This window comes from Arvicola amphibius, chromosome 9, assembly GCF_903992535.2.
Source record: "Arvicola amphibius chromosome 9, mArvAmp1.2, whole genome shotgun sequence".
NCBI lineage: Eukaryota > Metazoa > Chordata > Mammalia > Rodentia > Cricetidae > Arvicola > Arvicola amphibius.
This window is the reverse complement of record NC_052055.2, coordinates 23,684,741-23,705,186: the sequence shown is the minus strand read 5'-3', so window position 1 is coordinate 23,705,186 and position 20,446 is coordinate 23,684,741. Positions and strand designations below refer to the sequence as shown.

General features: G+C 38.5%; 1 long non-coding RNA gene across 2 annotated transcripts in view; it reads left to right on the top strand.

Moving 5' to 3' along the window:
- The first annotated feature begins 15,696 nt into the window (after positions 1–15,696).
- The window catches only part of LOC119823866, a 48,934-nt gene continuing 44,184 nt past the window's right edge, over positions 15,697–20,446 (top strand). For both annotated transcript variants that reach the window (XR_005286992.1, XR_005286993.1), the window contains exon 1: positions 15,697–15,772. This is a non-coding gene — a long non-coding RNA (uncharacterized LOC119823866). The remainder of the gene's footprint in view (positions 15,773–20,446) is intronic.

The following is a 20,446-nucleotide window of genomic DNA, read 5'->3' as shown; positions in this document are numbered from 1 at the left end:
GCCTTAAGGCACAGAGAATCTCTGAGGAAGAAAAGTTTAAGATATGAACACTATTCCAAGATAAGAGGGTGTACAATTTGAACAAATAAAGTCAGAGATGAAGAGATGATAGATAGATGATAGATAGATGATATAGATAGCTTATTGATTTGAATAATAAAATATATCTTGTCAATCAACATTTTGAGTCTAACATAGTTTTCTTTTAGTTTTCAGGAAGCAAAATAGAGTCATGCCATTTTCCTGCCCAGGCTGTCTGTGTCAACCAGTATTTCCATTAGCCTTGGTCAAGGGAATCCTGACCTCTGTTCTTTCCCAACCCTATGCCTCACCCTGCCCTAGGGCACTAGATGGAGCTCTATGGAAGCACTTAGCTTTATGAAAGAGCTTAGAAAGGATGGGAAGGGAGTATCCAAGGAATTTTCAGCATCTAAACTTCTTGACTGGAACTGAACATTGCACTGTGATGCTGCACTACAGATGGAACCCACCAATGGATGGTCTCCTTTTAGTTCATTGCTTCTTCTTGGAAAGATCCAAGGATTTGGAATCATAAGGATCTTCTATGGGGAATCGTACATATACCAGAGAGAGCAAAGTTCTCATGTTCATACAAGAGACCAAAGATAAAATTTCATTTCTGCTTTTTTACAGATGGCTATACATGGGCAAAACCTTTCATTTTAAGATCCAATGTCACTCTCTCTAAAGAGGTGGGGACCATGCCTCCTTCACTGACTCATTGCAAAGACTAAGTGAAGTAAAGAATTCAAATGGAAAATACCCATGTTATAGAAACTATATTTGAATGTGTACACATGATTTTCATTCTTTTTTTAAGGCTGGAGGAGGAGAGGTGAGTGCAGTTTGTAATAAGCAATTCTGTGTGTTCTTAGATCCAGTATGTGTTAGTCATGGGGAATTGACTGAGTGAAAAAAAGAGAGTGGGACCAAATCACCTAAAGCTTCAAATCCTTCAGCACCCCTTTAAAATAGTGCATCTTCTTTTAACCTTATAACTCTGGAAGATATTAATAATGACGCTACAACTGCAGGTGGGATGTAGAGAGCATTGAGTGGAAAGCAGTTTTCTCCATGTTTCATGTGCACAAATGTGCTTAAGCTTTTCAACAACCCCACAAATTGGATACTACTACATTTGCACTCTCATTTTATACATAAGGTCATGGGGTCCAATATCATAAGCAGGAGACAAAAACTTCCTCTGATTATCAGACGGATGACAATAAAAGAGTGGAAAAGACGCAGCCACTGTAGAAAATCAGAACACACTTAATCGGAATTTTAAATGATGTAGGAGGCTTTAGACTGAGACCCAAAGACTCAATAACCACCTTCCACTTTTGTGATTAGGTTGAATATAACACAGAGAGCCAGGCAGACACATGACCAGGCAGGAGAAGTAGTAACAGACTAAGGGAAAGAAGTCAGCATGACCAGTCTGTTCAGATTTTGATTGATCGACCTGAGTCATAACCCTTCATTTTGGGTATACGAAAGAACCCCTTTAGGAATGTATCTATAACCTTTATTCACACAAAGATGTGTTAAAGAACTTCTTTCTGGACAGGCCTCACACAGAAGACAAGGGAAGATTAGAATAATGCTTTGAAGTTTTGGTTGGGAAGGAAAATTCCAGTTTCTAGGGAACTGGGGAAAGGGAAATGAAGAGAGAAGGGCATTAGAACTTTATTTATTTATTTATTTATTTATTTTTTACTTTATTTATTTATTTTTTTTTTGGTTTTTCGAGACAGGGTTTCTCTGTGGCTTTGGAGCCTGTCCTGGAACTAGCTCTTGTAGACCAGGCTGGTCTCGAACTCACAGAGATCCGCCTGCCTCTGCCTCCCGAGTGCTGGGATTAAAGGCGTGCGCCACCACTGCCCGGCCGGCATTAGAACTTTAGAAAGATCTTGCTTTCAATTTTTTTTTTGTCAGGTCATTATTTAGGTTACTATTCAAGATGCTAAAGTTCCACAGTTTAGAGTATCCTGAGTACCAAAACGCATGCATAGTAATCATCATTCGCTGAGTTTTGAAACCAGTTTGGGATCAGAGACCCTGTTTTTAGCCCTTTTGCTGTGACCTAAATTCACCCCGTACTTGTGGATCTGTTGAAGGTTGTCCAGGGACTCTTAATATTTTAGTCGCAGTGTAATGATGTGTCCACAGCGATTTATCCTTCTCAGGTTCTGATGGCTACCAGGCTTCCTCCTTCTTTGGCATTTGTCCTGTTTCACTGACACACAGAACAGAGATGCATGTGAGCAATGCCAGCCTCACTCAGGAGCCCAGGGAGCCAGGCCTGATGCCAAGCTTGCCTTGAGCTTGTGTTAAAAATACTAAGGTCTCTCTTGATGCTGAGGTCCTCTGTCTTCAGTCCAGAGGGTGATCTGAGAATATCATTGAAATTCTACTAAAAATGGCTGAAGTTCTTGCTTTTTGCTTGAAGTACTTTCTGAAGAAATATGTTTTAAAAAAAACATGTATAAATTACCAAAGAGATGGTGAAACAAGCAAAAGAAAGCACAGCTGTAAACCAATTATTAGAGAAAAAGAAACTGGTACTCCTGAAGTACGTGAAGAGGATGGAACCCAAGGTATTTGGATTTATGTTTTTCAAAGAACAAGAATCTTCTGATGGATGTCAGGGTCACTTGATCCACGTTGTCTTCAGTTGCCCTGTAGTCATGGCATAATTTGAAAATCTTGGCTGACAGCTAGATGGAGAGGAGCAGGAGATGCTCACCATGGGCAATTTCAGTAGGAAGAGAGGAGCAGGAAATGCTCACCATGGGCAATTCAGTAGGAAGAGAGCAGCAGGAGATGCTCACCATGGGCAATTTCAGTAGGAAGAGAGGAGCAGGAGATGCTCACCATGGGCAATTTCAGTAGGAAGAGAGCAGCAGGAGATGCTCACCATGGACAATTTCAGTAGGAAGAGAGGAGCAGGAGATGCTCACCATGGACAATTTCAATAGGAAGAGAGGAGCAGGAGATGCTCGCCATGGACAATTTCAACAGGAAGAATAGTCAAATTTAATAATCCTTTTGCCCAACTCCACTGAATGATCTCTTTATGTTCACTTAATATCTATTCTAAATATCAGTGATATTATTATTTTAACATACCCGTTTTCATTCATTTTTTTCATCAAAGGCTTAATGTTTTTAGTTTGGCCATGGAAATAAAAGTATAGAAAAGAATATGGAGAAAATGTAAGAAAGGGGAAGGTAATAGTGTGAGAGGGAGGCGGAATGTAAGAAGGGAGGATAGGACATGGTAATTTGAAAAGGCTTATTGGGGAAGGTCCAAGGTACGCTCTACTATGTCTAGGCTGATTAGGGTACGAATCCAAAGAGAATGGGTTTCCCAGAAAGCCAGTACAAGCAGTAGGGATAAATCCTGGTGTCACTGTCAAACCCCACAGTCTGCCTCAGCCTTACAACTGTCACCCACATTCAGCCAGCCTGGTCTAAAGAGCGAATGCCAGGACACGACAGCATTGTACCAAAGGAGTCTCCTTTATTTCTTTTTCATCCTTTATAAACTAAGGGTCACACCTTTTTGAGTTTCCATAAACGCACCTATGATGCTCTCTTAAAGTTCTGGTTGGAGAAGAGATATTCTAGAGAAAGTCACTTGTGCCCTTTTCTATCTCCTTTTTGTGACTTGCAAAATTAATATGCTTGCTGGATATGCAGGAATCAGAAATGAAACTGCTGTGTGTGTGTATGTGGTGTAACAATGTAAAGAAATCTATTGTTTTGTTTACTTCAAAAATAAACTTCAAAAGTGGTTCCACACCACACACACTCTTCCTATCAAAGAAATGGACTTAGAGACATAGAGCTTTGCAAACCCAGATGGGTAGGGATCCTATAACCACAGGAAACCCAAGAGGTTCTTTTCTTTTAAAAACTGGAGTTCTTTAAGACCAGGTTTTCTTAGGTTTGAATTTAAACAGCCACACCAGAATTGTCTCTATCAAAGATTGGAAGCAACCTGGACCATGAGTCCCTTTTTTGTTAGGAAATAATCTGATAATCTTATTGTAATTAAATTTTGTAAATACTGCCCTTTCTTTCATGAAATACTAGAAATTGTAAAATGGCAGGGAGGGGGTGTAGACTTTTCTTCCTCCCAGTTTTGCCCAAACTAAATAAATCTATTATTTTACTTTACTAATTTCTTTAAAAAAAATAGAGGAAAACTAGGATAGTAGGCCCAAGTTCCTAGTAAAATACATGTAGTTTGCAGACTTAGATATATTGGCTGGACTCAGCTCGCGATACTGGGGTTATGCAGCGTATTCCGTTAAAATCTCAGCTCAGCTGCATATGAACTTCGTGACCATGGTTGGGAGTTACTTATCGCTCAAATGTCTCAATGTTACTCATGATGTAAAATGATGGTAATGATTCGATCCTGTCAGGAATTCAGAGTTCAGCCGGGCGGTGGTGGCACATGCCTTTAATCCCAGCACTCGGGAGGCAGAGGCAGACGGATCTCTGTGAGTTCGAGGCCAGCCTGGTCTACAAGAGCTAGTTCCAGGACAGGCTCCAAAAGCCACAGAGAAACTCTGTCTCGAAAAACCAAAAAAAAAAAATAAATAAAATAAAAGAATTCAGAGTTCAGAAGGAAACATTTATGAAAGGCAGTGGAAGATTCCAACAGCAAGGGAAGTAATACACTGCTCCTTTCTCATCCCGTCTTACAAGTATGAGCGTGTCTCTTCTTACCTAAACAAACGTGTCTGGAAGGCCTTTAGGGTGAACAATGACTATTTGCAGCACTTACTTTGGTTTGCTGTTGTTGTTTTGTTATACAGAATTCACTGACATGAAGCGTATTGTAAATTTTGAAACACAAAAGTAAATCATTTCAAAAAATGAAATGGTTTTTTTTTGGGGGGGGGGCTGGTCAGACTGCTCACCAGGTAAAGGCACTTGCTGCCAAACCTGAGTACCAGAGTTAAATTTCTAGAACCACATGGTGGAAAGAGAGACCTGGCTCCTACAAGTTGTCCCGTGACCTCCATATGAACATTGTGGCATGCTAATGCTTACACACTTGTCCACAAAATAAATGAATAATTGAATAAATAAATAAATATAACATTTTGAAGATATTCAGCACAAGTTTAATGTTTGATATATGTTATTCTAACAACTCTGCAATAGCCAGTCTGTTTGTCAAAGCACTCTGTGGGTAAGTCTCTCAATGAGATATATCTTGTAGTTGAAAAAATTGTGCAATCAAGAGACTGAAAATCTTAATTAAATTCACATGGGTGGCAAGCCATAGACCTGAAATTACAACTCAAGCAGCTGAACTTAAAGTGTAGACCATTAAATACATCACCACATTTTTTCTTACAATAGAAAATAGTACTGAAATTAGTCACAGAATATTTGAAAAGACTAATTGAGTCAAGGATGGTTGAAGATAGAATTCCTATGTTTATGAACATGTAGAGGAAAACAATTACTTTCAAATATCCCCTTAACAAGCTAAAGCAAAACATGTGCCTCACCTATAAATTGTCAATTTCACTCCTAGGGTGTGTTCCTTTAAGAACCCAAAATGTATGAGCAAAACTGTTTAAATCAGATTAAAAGAAAAAAGTTCCCATAAGGTAATAACCTAAGCAAGTCTGTAAAAGAGCATATATGATGTATTCTATTTATATAATGATACAATACAGATCTATATGAAAAAACCAAGTAGTGTTATACACAATAATACCACAGCTTACTTTCCCAGACATGACAGTGAGCAAACTAAGCCATCCACAAACAGTGCTTTCTATACAATTATATTTGTAAACAGTTCTGAAACATGCAACATTAATTTGTGCTGACGGAACTTAAATATCCGTCACCAGAGCAGCATGCATGCATGTGGCAAAAGGGTGTAACTGAAAAGAAGCAAGATTGTGGGCTTTGCAGAGTGATCACCCAGGTAGACAAAAACGTCAGATTGCACTCTGAAGCTTTGTACACAGAAGTTCCAGTTCCTTAGCATCCCCACCACCCTCTCGTCTCAAAACAAGTCATGTCCCTTATTTTCACAAGTGATTCCAGGTTGTCCTGTGGGTTATCATAATATCAAACAGTAATCTGTTTTTCTAGCAGAGAAGTAAAATTGGCCTTGAATTCTCAAATAGAATATCAAAAACCAGAAGCAGATTTTTTTTTTTTTTTTTTGCAAGAAATGGTTAAGTGAACTGATTTCTCCCATTGCAACAGCCAGCAGCCAATCAGGCAATTCTGCTTGGCTCAAGGGCAATGGGATTAGGGAAAACATCCAAGAATAGAGTCAGTGTTTTATGATCTGCCCCAAGCCACACGATCATGCACTAAATCAATAAAAATCATCCGCAGATTTTTGCACTTACTTTAATAAACTAGCGTTTCTAGGAGTCTCCTAGTCAGACAAGGAACAGCTTGTCATTGGGCCTACAACACCTTGCAAATAACAGTTCTCATTGTTCAGCCTTAGTCTGGCTAGTGAATAAATAACTTTAAAACTCCAAAGAATGCATGTGGCGATAGGTTGACTTTGCACTTGGGAGGACTTTAAACTTTGTTTTCTAAGAAGGAAATTGTGGCACATAATGTTACTGAACTCTGGTAACATTTATTTATTTATATTATATATTTATGGTAAATATGTATTTCACTAGTTCATATCATGGCAAGAAGAAGTGGAACTCTGGTAATTTAGATACTACACATATCTTTTCCTGCAGTTGAATAGAAGATGTTTTAACATCTGATTTTAGCTAAACGACTATTGTAATGCCGTTTTGGGTTTTGCAAATCTTTATTGAACATTTACTATGATCCTTGACGTGTATACGAGAGCTACATTTTGTAGATGCGACACTGAGCTAGCTGGTTTGCATAATATTCTATTCTGACACAGTCAGAATTTGAATCAAGATGTTCTGACCTTGAGGAAAACGCTGTGGGTTTCTACTTAACTGCAGTTACATTTTTAAAGTAAAATGATCACAGAGTAGTTCTAGTTATATACCTGTTTTTAATAAAATGCTTAACCTTGGGAAGAATGAACTTCACAGCTTCAGCTCCTGTCTGTTGATCTGAAGAGCAAATCCCCTGCAGTAGGATGTCTCCAAAGTGTTGTGGTCTTTGTTCCTACTATGTTTAGCTCTAAATTGTGCCCCTTCCTATTTCCTGCCATAACACAAAGAGAACCACATTAGAACCAAAGGCAGCTTTATTTGAACTAGGAATGTTGGGAAATTATAATTCAAGCCACACAATTTATTCTTTTCCTTAATATGATTATTTCAAAATATCCATTCTCACAGAGTAATTGAAATGAAAGGCTTGCCTTGGGTAACCAAGGCCAGATTCTGAAAATTTTATTCATCTGAAGAAAATGATATGCCAAACAGCTCAAGAATGGGTAGACACAATAATGCTGACTTTAAAAATAATTTAGTATGTGAATTTCTAATAGAAAGGTATTAGTATTATTTAGATCATATGGATGTACAGAAAGACAATCTTGAACTATGATTGGTTTACAGGGTCATGTAGCAATTTTGGGAAGAATTTTAGTATGTGTTTTGCTACAGATTTGCGATGAATGATAGTCCCTCAATTAAACAGGTTGGGGTGACACCCTAGCATATTTTCCAATAAAGGGGTTATTTATTTTCACAAATCCTTATAGATATGGATCTCACCTACCAGAATTATATTCTTAGTGTGTAACTCTTGATTTCATACAGTTAAGAAAATAATATCACTCCTTGCCATTTGTTGAAGCCAGAAATGTTGCTTGTCTTATTCTTTGTTGAACTACTTCAAAATTATCTATACTTTTTTTAAATGGCCTTTTTATTTTAGTATTTGAGCGTATACAAGTTCCAATTGCTGTAGACAGACCATGTGCTGTCTATAAATATCAGTATTATATTTAGAAAATAAAAGTATGTGTTTTAAGATAGAAGATAGATAGATGATAGATAGAAAGATAGATGATAGATAGATAGATAGATAGATAGATAGATAGATGGATGGATAGATAGACAGATGAAAACATAACTATGAGATGCCAAAAAATCAGAATAAAATGAAGTATATATATAAGTAGAACTATGAATATCTGTCTTGAAAATCGTAGTGAATGAGAAATTAATATGGTATTAGTGATCCCAGAGGATTCCTACAAGGAAAAGAGTGACAAGAAAAGTTTTAAACATGAATAAGAGTGATCCAGGTAAATGAGTTTGGAAGGACACTCCTAAATAAGGCATGAAATGGAATTATCCTATACATAAGGAATTTAAGTGTCTTATTTAAGTAATGAAACTGAAGTCCAATCTAACATAGTGAGTGAGCTGGGTCCTCTCTCTAGTGCCGTTGTTCCTTTATTTGGACAACTCATATCCTGGAAGTTTTCAACAATGGACCATGAACCCTCAAATATAAGCCCTCAAGTGCCATTTTTTTCCCAAGAGTTTCTGGGTCATCAACATGTTCTTATGTGTAAAACAGAGGAGAATCCTTATAAGAAAATAAATGATATAAAGATATAAATACCAATGTAAGAATACATCTTATTCAGGTATGTCTCCCACTTGAAGAAAAAGAATGAAATCTTTGTAGCCATATCCCAAATGGTTGCCTGACATTAAATTAATTGTGAGTAAAATTGCTCTTTTAACTAGAAGAAAATTCCCAGAAAAAGACTATTACAAGCAGTTGTGTTTCATGTGACTTTTGTTTTTGTTTTTGTTTTTGTTTTGGGGGGGGGGTTTCGAGACAGGGTTTCTCTGTAGCTTTGGAGCCTGTCCTGGAACTAGCTCTTGTAGACCAGCTGGCCTCAAACTCACAGAGATCTGCCCGCCTCTGCCTCCCAAGTGCTGGGATTAAAGGCGTGCGCCACCACTGCCCGGCTCATGTGACTTTTGTTTTTTTTTTCCATGGTTTTTTTTTTTATATTTAAAAATTTCCTGGGAACCCCTCTAGGGTCAAGTCTCTTGACAACCCTCAGGTGGCTCCCTAAATTAAGATATATGCTTCCCTGCTCCCATATCCACCCTTCCTGTATCCCAAGCATCCCATTCCTCCGAGATCCCCCCATTCTTCCCTTCACGCTTTTCTCTCCCCATCTTCCCTTGGCCGCGTCTCACCCAACCCTCAAGTTCCCAGTTTTTGCCTGGCGATCGTGTCTACTTCCAATATCCAGGAGGATTACTATATCTTCTTTTGGGAGTTCACCTTCTTATTATCTTCTCAAGGATCCCAAATTATAGGCTCGATTTCCTTTAATTATGGCTAGAAATCGATTATGAGTGAGTACATCCCATGTTCATCTTTTTGGGTCTGGGTTACCTCACTCAGAATAGTGTTTTCTATTTCCATCCATTTGCATGCAAAATTCAAGATGTCATTGTTTTTTACCGCTGAGTAGTATTCTAGCATGTATATATTCCACAGTTTCTTCATCCATTCTTCCACTGAAGGGCATCTAGGTTGTTTCCAGGATCTGGCTATTACAAATAATGCTGCTATGAACATAGATGAGCAAATGCTTTTGTAGTATGATTGGGCATCTCTTGGGTAGATTCCCAATAGTGGAATTGCTGGGTCCTGGGGTAGGTTGATCCCGAATTTCCTGAGAAACCGCCACACTGCTTTCCAAAGTGGTTGCACAAGTGTGCATTCCCACCAGCAATGGATGAGTGTACCCCTTACTCCACAACCTCTCCAGCAAAGGTTATTATTGGTGTTTTCGATTTTAGCCAATCTCCCCCAGTTAGTTCCTTGGGCAGCTGAGGAGAGGGAGCCTGAAAAGGCCAGTTCCTATAGCCATACTGATGAATTTCTTGCATATCACCATAGAACATCCACCTGGCGATAGATGAAGAAAATGACTGAGCCCCACATTGGAGCACCGGACTGAGCTCCCAAGGTCCTGATGAGGAGCAGAAGGAGAGAGAACATGAGAAAGAAAGTCAGGACCGTGAGGGAACCTCCACCTGGCGATAGATGAAGAAAATGACTGAGCCCCACATTGGAGCACTGGACTGAGCTCCCAAGGTCCTGATGAGGAGCAGAAGGAGAGAGAACATGAGAAAGAAAGTTAGGAACGTGAGGGGTGCGTTCACTCATGGAGACAGTGGGACAGAACTAATGGGAGATCACCAACTCCAGTTGGAATGGGACTGATGGATCATGCGACCAAACTCGTCTCTCTGAATGTGGCTAACAGTGGGGGCTGACTGAGAAGCAAAGGACAATGGTGCTGGGCTCTGATTCTTCTGCATGGACGGGCTCTGTGGGAGCCTTCTCAGCTTGGTTGATCACCTTCCTGGACCTGGGGGGAGTTGGGAGGACCTTGGTCTTAGCATAGAGTAGGGAACCCTGATGGCTCCTTGGCCTTGAGAGGGAGGGAGGGGAGGTACGGGTGGAGGGGAGGGGAGGAAAGGGGGAGAAGGAGGGGAGGAGATGGAAATTTTGAAATATAAAAAAATAAACCATGAAAAAAAAACAAAAAAAAATTCCATCTCCTCCCCTCCTCCTCCCCCTTCCCTTCTCTCCCCTCCACCCATACCCCCTCCCTCCCTCTCCAGGCCAAGGAGCCATCAGGGTTCCCTACTCTATGTTAAGACCAAGGTCCTCCCAACTCCCTCCAGGTCCAGGAAGGTGATCAACCAAGCTGAGAAGGCTCCCACAGAGCCCGTCCATGCAGAAGAATCAAAGCCCAGCGCCATTGTCCTTGGCTTCTCAGACAGCCTCCACCATCAGCCACATTCAGAGAGTCCGGTTTGGTCTCATGTTCCATCAGACCTATTCCAACTGGAGTTGGTGATCTCCCATTAGTTTAGTTCTGTCCCACCGTCTCCATGGGTGAACGCACCCCTCACGTTCCTGACTTTCTTTCTCATGTTCTCCCTCCTTCTGCTCCTCATCAGGACCTTGGGAGCTCAGTCCGGTGCTCCAATGTGGGGCTCAGTCATTTTCTTCATCTATCACCAGGTGGAGGTTCAATGGTGATATGCAAGAAATTCATCAGTATGGTTATAGGAACTGGCCTTTTCAGGCTCCCTCTCCTCAGCTGCCCAAGGAACTAGCTGGGGGCATCTCCCTGGAAACCCTGGAACCCCTCTAGAGTCAAGTCTCTTGACAACCCTCAGATGGCTCCCTTAATTAAAATATATGCTTCCCTGCTTCCATTTTGAACGCCTAGTTCTGAAAGGGAGTCTGAGCAGAACACCATAGAATTGAGCACACTGGTTACACCGATAGTCTCACCTTCCCATTTTATAGTACTAGTAATACTTATGTTATAGCATCCCAGCTTTAGTTGGCACTCATTACTGGGAATGTCTTTGGACTGAAGTAATAATACTTCATGACAGTTATGGCTCATAAGGTGTGTGGAGTATATGTGTGGTTGTGGTCAGGAATCATTTATCATCTATCCCTTTTGTATCTCCAGGGGGAAGAACACTTAGAAGAAAGAGCACTCATCAATTGCACCACGTACAAGAACCCAAAATTTAGAGGATATCTCCATATCACACTGCAAATAACCTCTGAAGTTGAGATTCCATCAAGGTAATCATTACAAATTTACACCAATTTCAGATTTCCACCTTTTCTTGACCACCATCACCTCTCAATTTTCCTCAACCCTCCCTTTTATTTATGGAGCAAGCTGGTTTACATGCCTCATTTACTTTAACGCCCATGATAGTTTATGGGTTCAATATTATTATTGTCTTGTTTACAAACTCTAAAATTAATGATCTCACTGTTAAAGCACATTATCTAATTGTACAGGGTTATAGAATAGGGGCTTTATGCCAGTCTATTTGGCCTCAAAGTCATATAAAACCTTGGGCCTATAGAAAACTCTCTCTAGAATCATCAGTGTGCAATTCACCACTGAAAGAGAAATGAACTCACTTTTGAGGAAGATAATTTTCTAGAAATCTCTCAGGGATGGAAAAAATTAATTATGAACCCAATTCCCTCAGTATCTAAGCACTTTGAAATGAGTTCCTTGGAAGATATTTTTGTTCTCTGGGGTCCCATTTAGTACCAGAAGAAATGATCCTTTAAAAGTCTCTTACTTCACTAAACTACTAGCCTAGTCTGCTTTCCAAAAATATGAGAAAATATTTCATATTCTCAAAGATGAATTAAATCTTCAGGTAATTTACAGGATACAGTAATATAATTCTTAAAGGATTATTGGAATTAAATACAACCTTATTTTTTTCTTCTTAAATTCCAGTAAACTCTTTAAATGGAGCAGGGAACAGATCAAATAGTCATCAAGGGAGCTGAGTAATTCTTCATGAAATGTCTGTGTCTAGTGAAAGCCCTGTGGTTGTGTGTGGGGGGGGGTAGGCAGATAATGCAGATGATGATCAGTAACAATTATTGGTCAGCAATACACAAAACCCGAGACGTACATTGGAAGGAAACAGAAAGAAACTGTCTCCAGTTTTTCCTCATGGTGTCTTCTAACTCCTTGTGAGCTTGGGTTTCAGAATAAGGTTCTTTGCATCTCTGGTTGTAAATGGAGGAGGGTACATTTTGCTTAATGAATCACGTTGGTCTGTCAGTTATTCTAGGCCTAAGCCAAAGTTGGTTGCTCCAACACTGCAAATGCAACTTTGGGTGTTTGCCCAGGTAGACAGCTGTCTCTGTCATTTGTTGCACATTTTGGAAGTTACTTGATTTCACTTCGTGCTTTCACAAGTAATATTATTTCCCTTCTAGGGTCTTCGATGGGGTTGAATACTAGATAGTTCTAGTTACTTTCTTCTCATGACTCGGCCCAATTATTTATAATACAAGACATAAACTTCTTAGAATACAATAATTATTGAAACATTTGTCATATGTTTCTTCATTGATATTGTTTATGCTGTTGTAATTCTAATTTTTATACCTGACATTTGTTCTTATTGTATATAATTTTGTATTAGGCTTAAAACTCTTTTATTTAAACAAAAGGGGGAGGTGCTGTAGTAATTCCTACAACCAATAACCTTTAAGTTACCCACCCACTTGGGTGTGGCCTCTTATATGCCTATGTAAAGCACTGGTCTGGCTTTTCTTCCAGTGGCATGATTCAGTTCCTGTGCCCATTCATGTAGAGGGTTGTGATCTGTGAGTCTACCCCTAAATAAATAACCCTTGATTATATTCAATTCTGAGCTAGTGTGAGATTTCTTTTTAGTGTCCTTCTTCACCAATCATTTGTGCCACCACAGAATAGAGTTTATATCATATACATGTTTCCTATTTTCAGATACAAAACAAATACTCCAATTTGAAATCATAAATAAAGAATGCTTGTAAGTATATGACTTCTAAAAGCTTACTGTGTGCCTAATGCACATTAATTTAATTTTTACAACTATTCTATTGACAAATCAATCATTAATCATATTTTTATTGATGAATTAGCCCAGTCTTTGAGAGATTTAATAACTTGTCCAATGCTATTAGCTGGTCTGAAACCTAGTTATATCAGAATACTAGAATGATTGGGCATTACAAATCTGCTCAACTCTCTTTCTCTGTCCAATTCTACTTTTTATTGTCTGTGAAAGAAAGGATGATAAAGGTAGTCTACAAAAAACAGAGTCCAAAACTTAATTATGTTACTTGTAAGTTTGAAGATTTCTTTGTTATCAAGGGATGATGGAGAGAGTATTTCAATGATGTTCTGACCTCTCTCCTGGGGAAAGAGCCAGTTTAAACACTAGCTAGATATAGAGAATGAATGGAGTTCATTCCCATATTTATCAAGTAATAACTCTTGTATTTGGTCTGTTTCTCTTGGTCTCTCTTTAATACCAGCAAGTTAGAAACTTGTGTTTCCAAAATGAATGTACAAAATTAAACTATGGAATATGTCAGGTATGTTGGCCTTCCATAGAAAGCTAGACTGCCTCCTGCCAGAGAAGGAAAAAGACAACAGGTATAATTGACTGGTACTTACAACTTTAGGTATGCAGCTGCTATGACATAATATGACAATAACTAATGACCTTTCATCCTTTTATTACATGAGTAAGTATAACTAAAGCAAGGTAAGACCTATTATATTTTTATAATCAACAATTATTTCTGCATGTTAAAATTAATAGCTGCAATGTATTATGAATTTTTTTTCTTTTCTTTTTTATTGTTTTATTTCACTATACATATTTCTCCATTCCCTTCTCTTCCTCCCCTCTCCCATTCTACCCTCTCTCTTGGTCCCCACCCTCCCAGTTTACTCAGGAGATCTTGTCTTTTTCTCCTTCCTATTTAGATAAGTGTGTGTCTCTCTTAGGGTCCTCTTTGTTGTCTAGGTTCTCTGGAGTTGTAGCCAGTAGGCTAGGTTTTCTTTGCTTATGTCTAAAAGCCACTTATAAGTGAGTACATATTATATTTGTCTTTCTGGGTGTGGGTTACCTCACTCAATATGATTTTTTGGTATTGGCACAAACACAGTCAGGAGGACCCACGGAATTGAATCAAAGAACCAAATATCAATCCACACAACTATGAACACCTGCTATTTGACAAAGAAGCTAAAAATAGAAAATAGAAAAAAGAAAACATATTCATCAAATTGTGTTGGCATAATTGGATATCAGTATGAAGAAAAATTAAAATATATCCATAACTATCACCATGCATAAAACTCAAGTCAAATGGATGAACAACCTCAACATAAAACCAACCACACTGAACATCATAAAAGAGAAACTGGGAAGTACATTTGAATGCATTGACACAGCACACCACTTCCTAAATATAACAATAGTAGCACAGAAACTGAGAGAAACAATTAATAGGTGTAAAGCAAAGTACAAGGTCAATAAGAAAATGGCAACCTACAGCTACAGGATGGGAAAAGATCTTCACCAACCACACATCGGACAGAAGATTGCATGATGAGTGCCTTTTAATTCCCAATATTTCCCCAAGTTAGAGAAGTCAGTATATCAAATAAAGCTTCTCATTATTTCAACAAAAATTTTTATTGAATATTACCTGTGTTGTTAATTGTTCACATCAAACCCAAGTTAATGAGGTAAGTAAAATAAGGTATAGCTTCTGTTTCTAAGGAATGTGAACACTTATGAGTGAATAATGCCTTGAATAATATCAAAGATTATGATTAATCAATTAAGAGAGCAGGTGGGAAAATGAATCAATTTTGCCAAAAAGTTCAAGAAATGTTCACAAGAGAGAGTGCCTGGGGTGAGCATTTAAAGTACGAATGAATGAACTTTACAGTGCTCAAATGTTTTCATAGGACAGAGGCATAAACAAACACATATGCAAGAATCCACAAGCATATGGCTGAGTCAGAATATATGCTAGGCAAGCAGAAAAGACACAAACTAAAAGGACAGGTCGGATCCTCAGCATGGCTGTATTAAACCGATTCTGAAAATGTTTGTTGTGTGGGCAATAGCCCCACTCTTTTCAAGTGCTAAAGTAAGCCCACTCATGCACTATTTCTACTTTTCCATTCACAATAACTCATTTATCAGGTACTTGCTGTTCATCTGCCCCAACATGCCCCAAGTGGGGTTAATGTTTTACCTCATTGCCTCACTTTATTTTATATTTACTTTCAGTTATTTTCACTGGTTCAGATTTAATAGTAAAGGAATGAATGCGCTATTTGATTTTCATCTGGACACTCAGGTCCGTACTCAAAGTGATTGGAGAGAAGATAGGATGCGTGAGGTTTTTTTTTTTCTCCTGATGATTTTTTTTTTACTTTCATAATGCTGAGAAATCTAAGCTGTGAACGTAGGAAGACTAAAGACTTTGAGTGGTTTTCTAGAGCTATTCAGTGTGGTTGATACTTTAAAGAAGGGCTGAGAGAGGTCATGAGAAGCTGATGTTTATTGGTGGAGTCTTCATGGCAAAGGCGATTGCAGGGAAGGAATCTAGGCAGAAAGGATAAGCACAAGAGCAGCTGTTCAATCAAGAAAGGTAGAAGTGAGGCTTTTTTGTAGGCAGTATGGTGGGAATTTGCACAGTCTTGTCATAGTGCATATGAATCTGAGAAAAAAATGGAAAATAAAAGTTCTCTAAGTAAGAATCGCTTCAGAAAGACACCAGGAGTATAGAACACCCAGGTTTAATGTGATGTGCATGGTGATGGCATATCACTAAAGGGTTTGTAAATAGAGGCTAATAAATTTGTCACTACTGAATACCCCTTCCATTCCAAGTCCATGCTGGGTGTGCTGCGTGCCTGAGGATCTGGGAATGCTTTTTAGCTTATATTGCTAAAGTTACAAGAGGCCATTTGGGGTTGATATTTGCTGAAGCTTGAATGGAGCCTGAGACAAAATGTATTCACATGTATACCTGTATGTATGTATGTATATGTATATATGTGTGTGTGAGAGAGAGAGACTGTGTATGCAAAATGGCATGTTATCAATAAGCATTCAGTAATATTTTAGAAGAATATCTAGTCTTAAACATTTCAAAAGCTACACACATACTCTTTAAAGGACAGATGAACCTCACCAGACTTTGGGATTCTCTTAATGTCTGTAGCTGTATTTTCAAATGCTTTGGGTTTGGCAGGTTGCAAAGCTAATATGTGCCAAGTCTTTTTTCTCTCAATTTTTAAACCCACATGTACTTCAAGAGAACTTTATACATATGGTTTTTATTCATTTACACTTAACTCATCAAAAAACCTTAAGGACATTTGAAGCCCGACAAACCTTCAGAGTCAGTATTATTCAGACTTTGGAAATTATTATTAAATCCTAATACTCAAGGGTAGCATTTATTTGCTAATCAGGAAAGGTTGTCTTACACATGTATCTAATCAAGTGTTTGTTTCATGAATGAATGGCTAGAGTTTAGTTTCAGTGTGAGAGCTAGATACTGCTAATATTAGCAACACTGCTTCTTTTTTTTGAAGTGTTGTCTGTGGCTTTTAGTGAATCGTCCAGGAGACTCTTAATTCTTTCAATAACCTATTAAATGTCTTTGTAATTCAGACAAGTACCAAATTGAACTACTCAGTTAAAACATGGGTTTTTGAACCCATGTTGTTGACCTTGCTGACATGTGTAATTACCTCCCTCAGTGCTGAAGCTGTAGAGTGGGAAATGCCCTTAAGCAGCCAACACATTAAGGTACAGACAGAAGGAGCTGAATTTGTGCTGCCAAACATCAGTCAACACATTAGAGTTGGATTTCTGCTATCCACTTGATATTTTCCTGTAGATATTCTTCCTCTACTGTTAATAGAAAAAAATTATATTTATAAAATTTCCAAATTCACTGTCTCCTGTAATAAGAAATGAAACAAATGAGTGATATATAGATATATAGATTGCTAGATGTAGATGTCTATGTATATATATATATATATATATATATATATATATGCACATATGCATTTGTATACATTACACAGGAATAGATGTATATAGGTAGATAAAAATGGAAGCCAGGAACTAAGAGCGTAAGTCACTCAGGAAGAACAGCCTTTGCTAAATTGAGAGCAGCCACAGTGGGTACCACTTCTCACTCTTGGTTCTTGGCACCAGTTGTCTCTACTGATATCAATGCTAAAATTGAAAGGCTTTGTTTTTCTATGAAATTGAAGGTCAGATTTTATTAAATTGTTAACTTCCAAGAAAAAAAAAATGTTTGTTCAGAAGCTAACGAATAGTGCTTTGACCATTATCTGGTTTTAGGAATGTTTAGAAGGCGCTCTACCATGTTGGTTGGTTTATAATTCTCTCTCTCTCTCTCTCTCTCTCTCTCTCTCTCTCTCTCTCTCTCTCTCTCTCTCTCTCTCTCTCTCTGTGTGTGTGTGTGTGTGTGTGTGTGTGTGTGTATTATCAACTGTCTACTCCTCCAGTGTGTGTCATCCATTGCATAAATACATGAAACTTAGTTACACCCAAGACAAATACACAATTACCTTGTTGCTCTCTTCCCTCTTCTCCCTTTTTGAAATGCTGGGGACAGAACTTGGGGCCTTTTATACATGCTAAGCAAGAACTCTACTACTGAACTATATGCCTTTCCTCCTTTCCCCCCATACACATAAAAATCCACAAAATTACATAGGTAGATTTCAGGTCGTTTTATAAATACCCTGGGCAAGATGATTAACCAATTCCCCATTTGTGATATGAAGCACGTTGTCCTCTAGAGGATTTCTGTGATAGCTGAACAGAGTCGTCTTCTTTTCAGCTTGTATTTCTGGGATGGCATGTGAGATCAGACAGCTCAGAGCACAGTGTGGCATTTAGAATCACTCTTGGCTCTGGGCCAAATTGAATCCCCATCTGACTTGACAAAACGGGGGTAGGCAGAATAAAAGGCATGGACCGGCCACCTAGATCTTCCACCTTCTTGACTTTTCTTAGAACCTGTCATTTTCCTCGGGCTGCGAAAACAGAAAGAATCCTTTTCCTCCTGACTCAAATTGAGCATAACGGCAGAGCAGATGGTGCTGGTCAGTTAAGTAACAGCAGAACACAGGGAACAATTTGTTTTCAAAAACAAATGGCTCTTCTTGGAAGGTACAGTCTAATAGGGCTGACAGAAATCAAATTCAGAGAAATTCTCGCTAAGCAAGCAGTCAGCTAGCCTTTTCCCTAAACTATCCTGCAAGGGATTCAGAGATCTTTCTCTTCTTTTCTCTTTATGCTGAGGGCAGTATGCCTTGCAGAAAAAGACAATAATGAATAATAATGACCAATCCAAGCTCATGAATATTATTGTATGTTTCTGTTTTCATAGAAACCACCTGGGCTCACAATTTTTCTTAATAAAGCACAAAAAAGCCAGAGAATTTATGCTGGAAAAAAAAGGGTCAAAAATTTTCGGGCATTTTGCTGAGGTCAAGAAGTAATAAGCACAATGTTTCAATGTTTAACCTTTCACCATTTATTGTTAACGTATTCATCCAAGTGCACATGTATACTTCATTCACTGTTTGTGCTCAGCCTGGAGATCATGCAGTGAACTGGAGCATCATATCTTTTGCTTACAAGGAGACTGTAGCTTAGAAGTTTGAGACAAATAGCTAAAGGCAACAAGATATAACATCAATGGGCAAAAACATAGGACCATCTAATGTAGCCTGTAAGCAGAGAAGGCAGTAGCTGTGGAAAAGAATCAGCCCCTGGTTCAGTGAGATAGATCAGTAGTAAATGCACTTGCTACTATAACCATAATCTACATTACCTTTTCTTTAAAAAAAACTATATAAGTACATTGTAGTTTATTATAATCTCATCAGTTTCTACTCTACCTTTCATAAATTTATTGGAAAAGTTATTTTTCCTTAATAGGAAAGATTATTAAGGTAGACTTCTCCTTTCCAGTCTACATGATCCACTCTATCACAGTGACCAATTTAAGATTGGGTAATCCTTGGACTCTTAAGCCGTGTTACTTGGCAGGCCATCCCCCTGTGAGGCCCAGAGAGAGGCAGAGCCATTTGGCATGGTTAAATTCTGTGGTGTGTTTGAGTTTTCTCTCAATGCACATTCCATTATGAAGGAAAAAAGTTACGGCTCATGACCAGCAGCTGTTTCTCTGGAGAAAACAATGTAGTGTATTTTTTTCTGTTTAGCACGCTGGAGTCCTGTGCTGTGTGAGCCCAAGATGTGCGCTTGGCATCTTATGGAAATTACTTAATCCTTGAGAACACATGCAAAATACAGTCATTTGTTCACATGCTCATTTGTGTCCATCTGTTCTCGAGGCTCCCTTAGCCTTGTATTCATCCATTCGCTCACTCAACTGCTTATAGATTATCGTTGTGATTATATTTACTACGAAAATTTCCATGTATCTGCTTGCACACAGTCTGTTATACTATGGCATTTGTTATATCCTCTTTTCACACTTGTGTACAAATTTTAACATTTTTCCTGTGCCAGCAAACACAAAATCTCTGTTACAATTATCTTTCTTCATTATTTCTTCTTTTATCTAACAAATAGGAACGTATGGTAACCAGACATCTATAAGACGGGCTGTAGGAAAATATAACTTTTCATTCTTCGTGGTGTAGTGGGAAGGAGCTGAAACTCTGATGGGATGCACGTACCCTCAAGATAAACCACTGTCTCCACATCCATTTCCTTCTCACATGCTCTGTGGCCTTTAGGCAATAGACTGAAAGGTAGAGGAGAAATCACAAATCCACAAGTCTGATTTGGTCCTCATGGTTTTGTCTTGCCTTCCTTCCTAGCCCTAGCTCTTGCACTGTGACTTTCCAGTTAATTAGATAAAGTATAATTATTAATAAGTGATGGACAGAAGCATCCTTATCATGAGCAGTGAAAGAAACAATGAAGCCACCAACTCTGCCAGGCTAACCTCCTTTGTCTTACCAATTTTTGCTTGATATTAC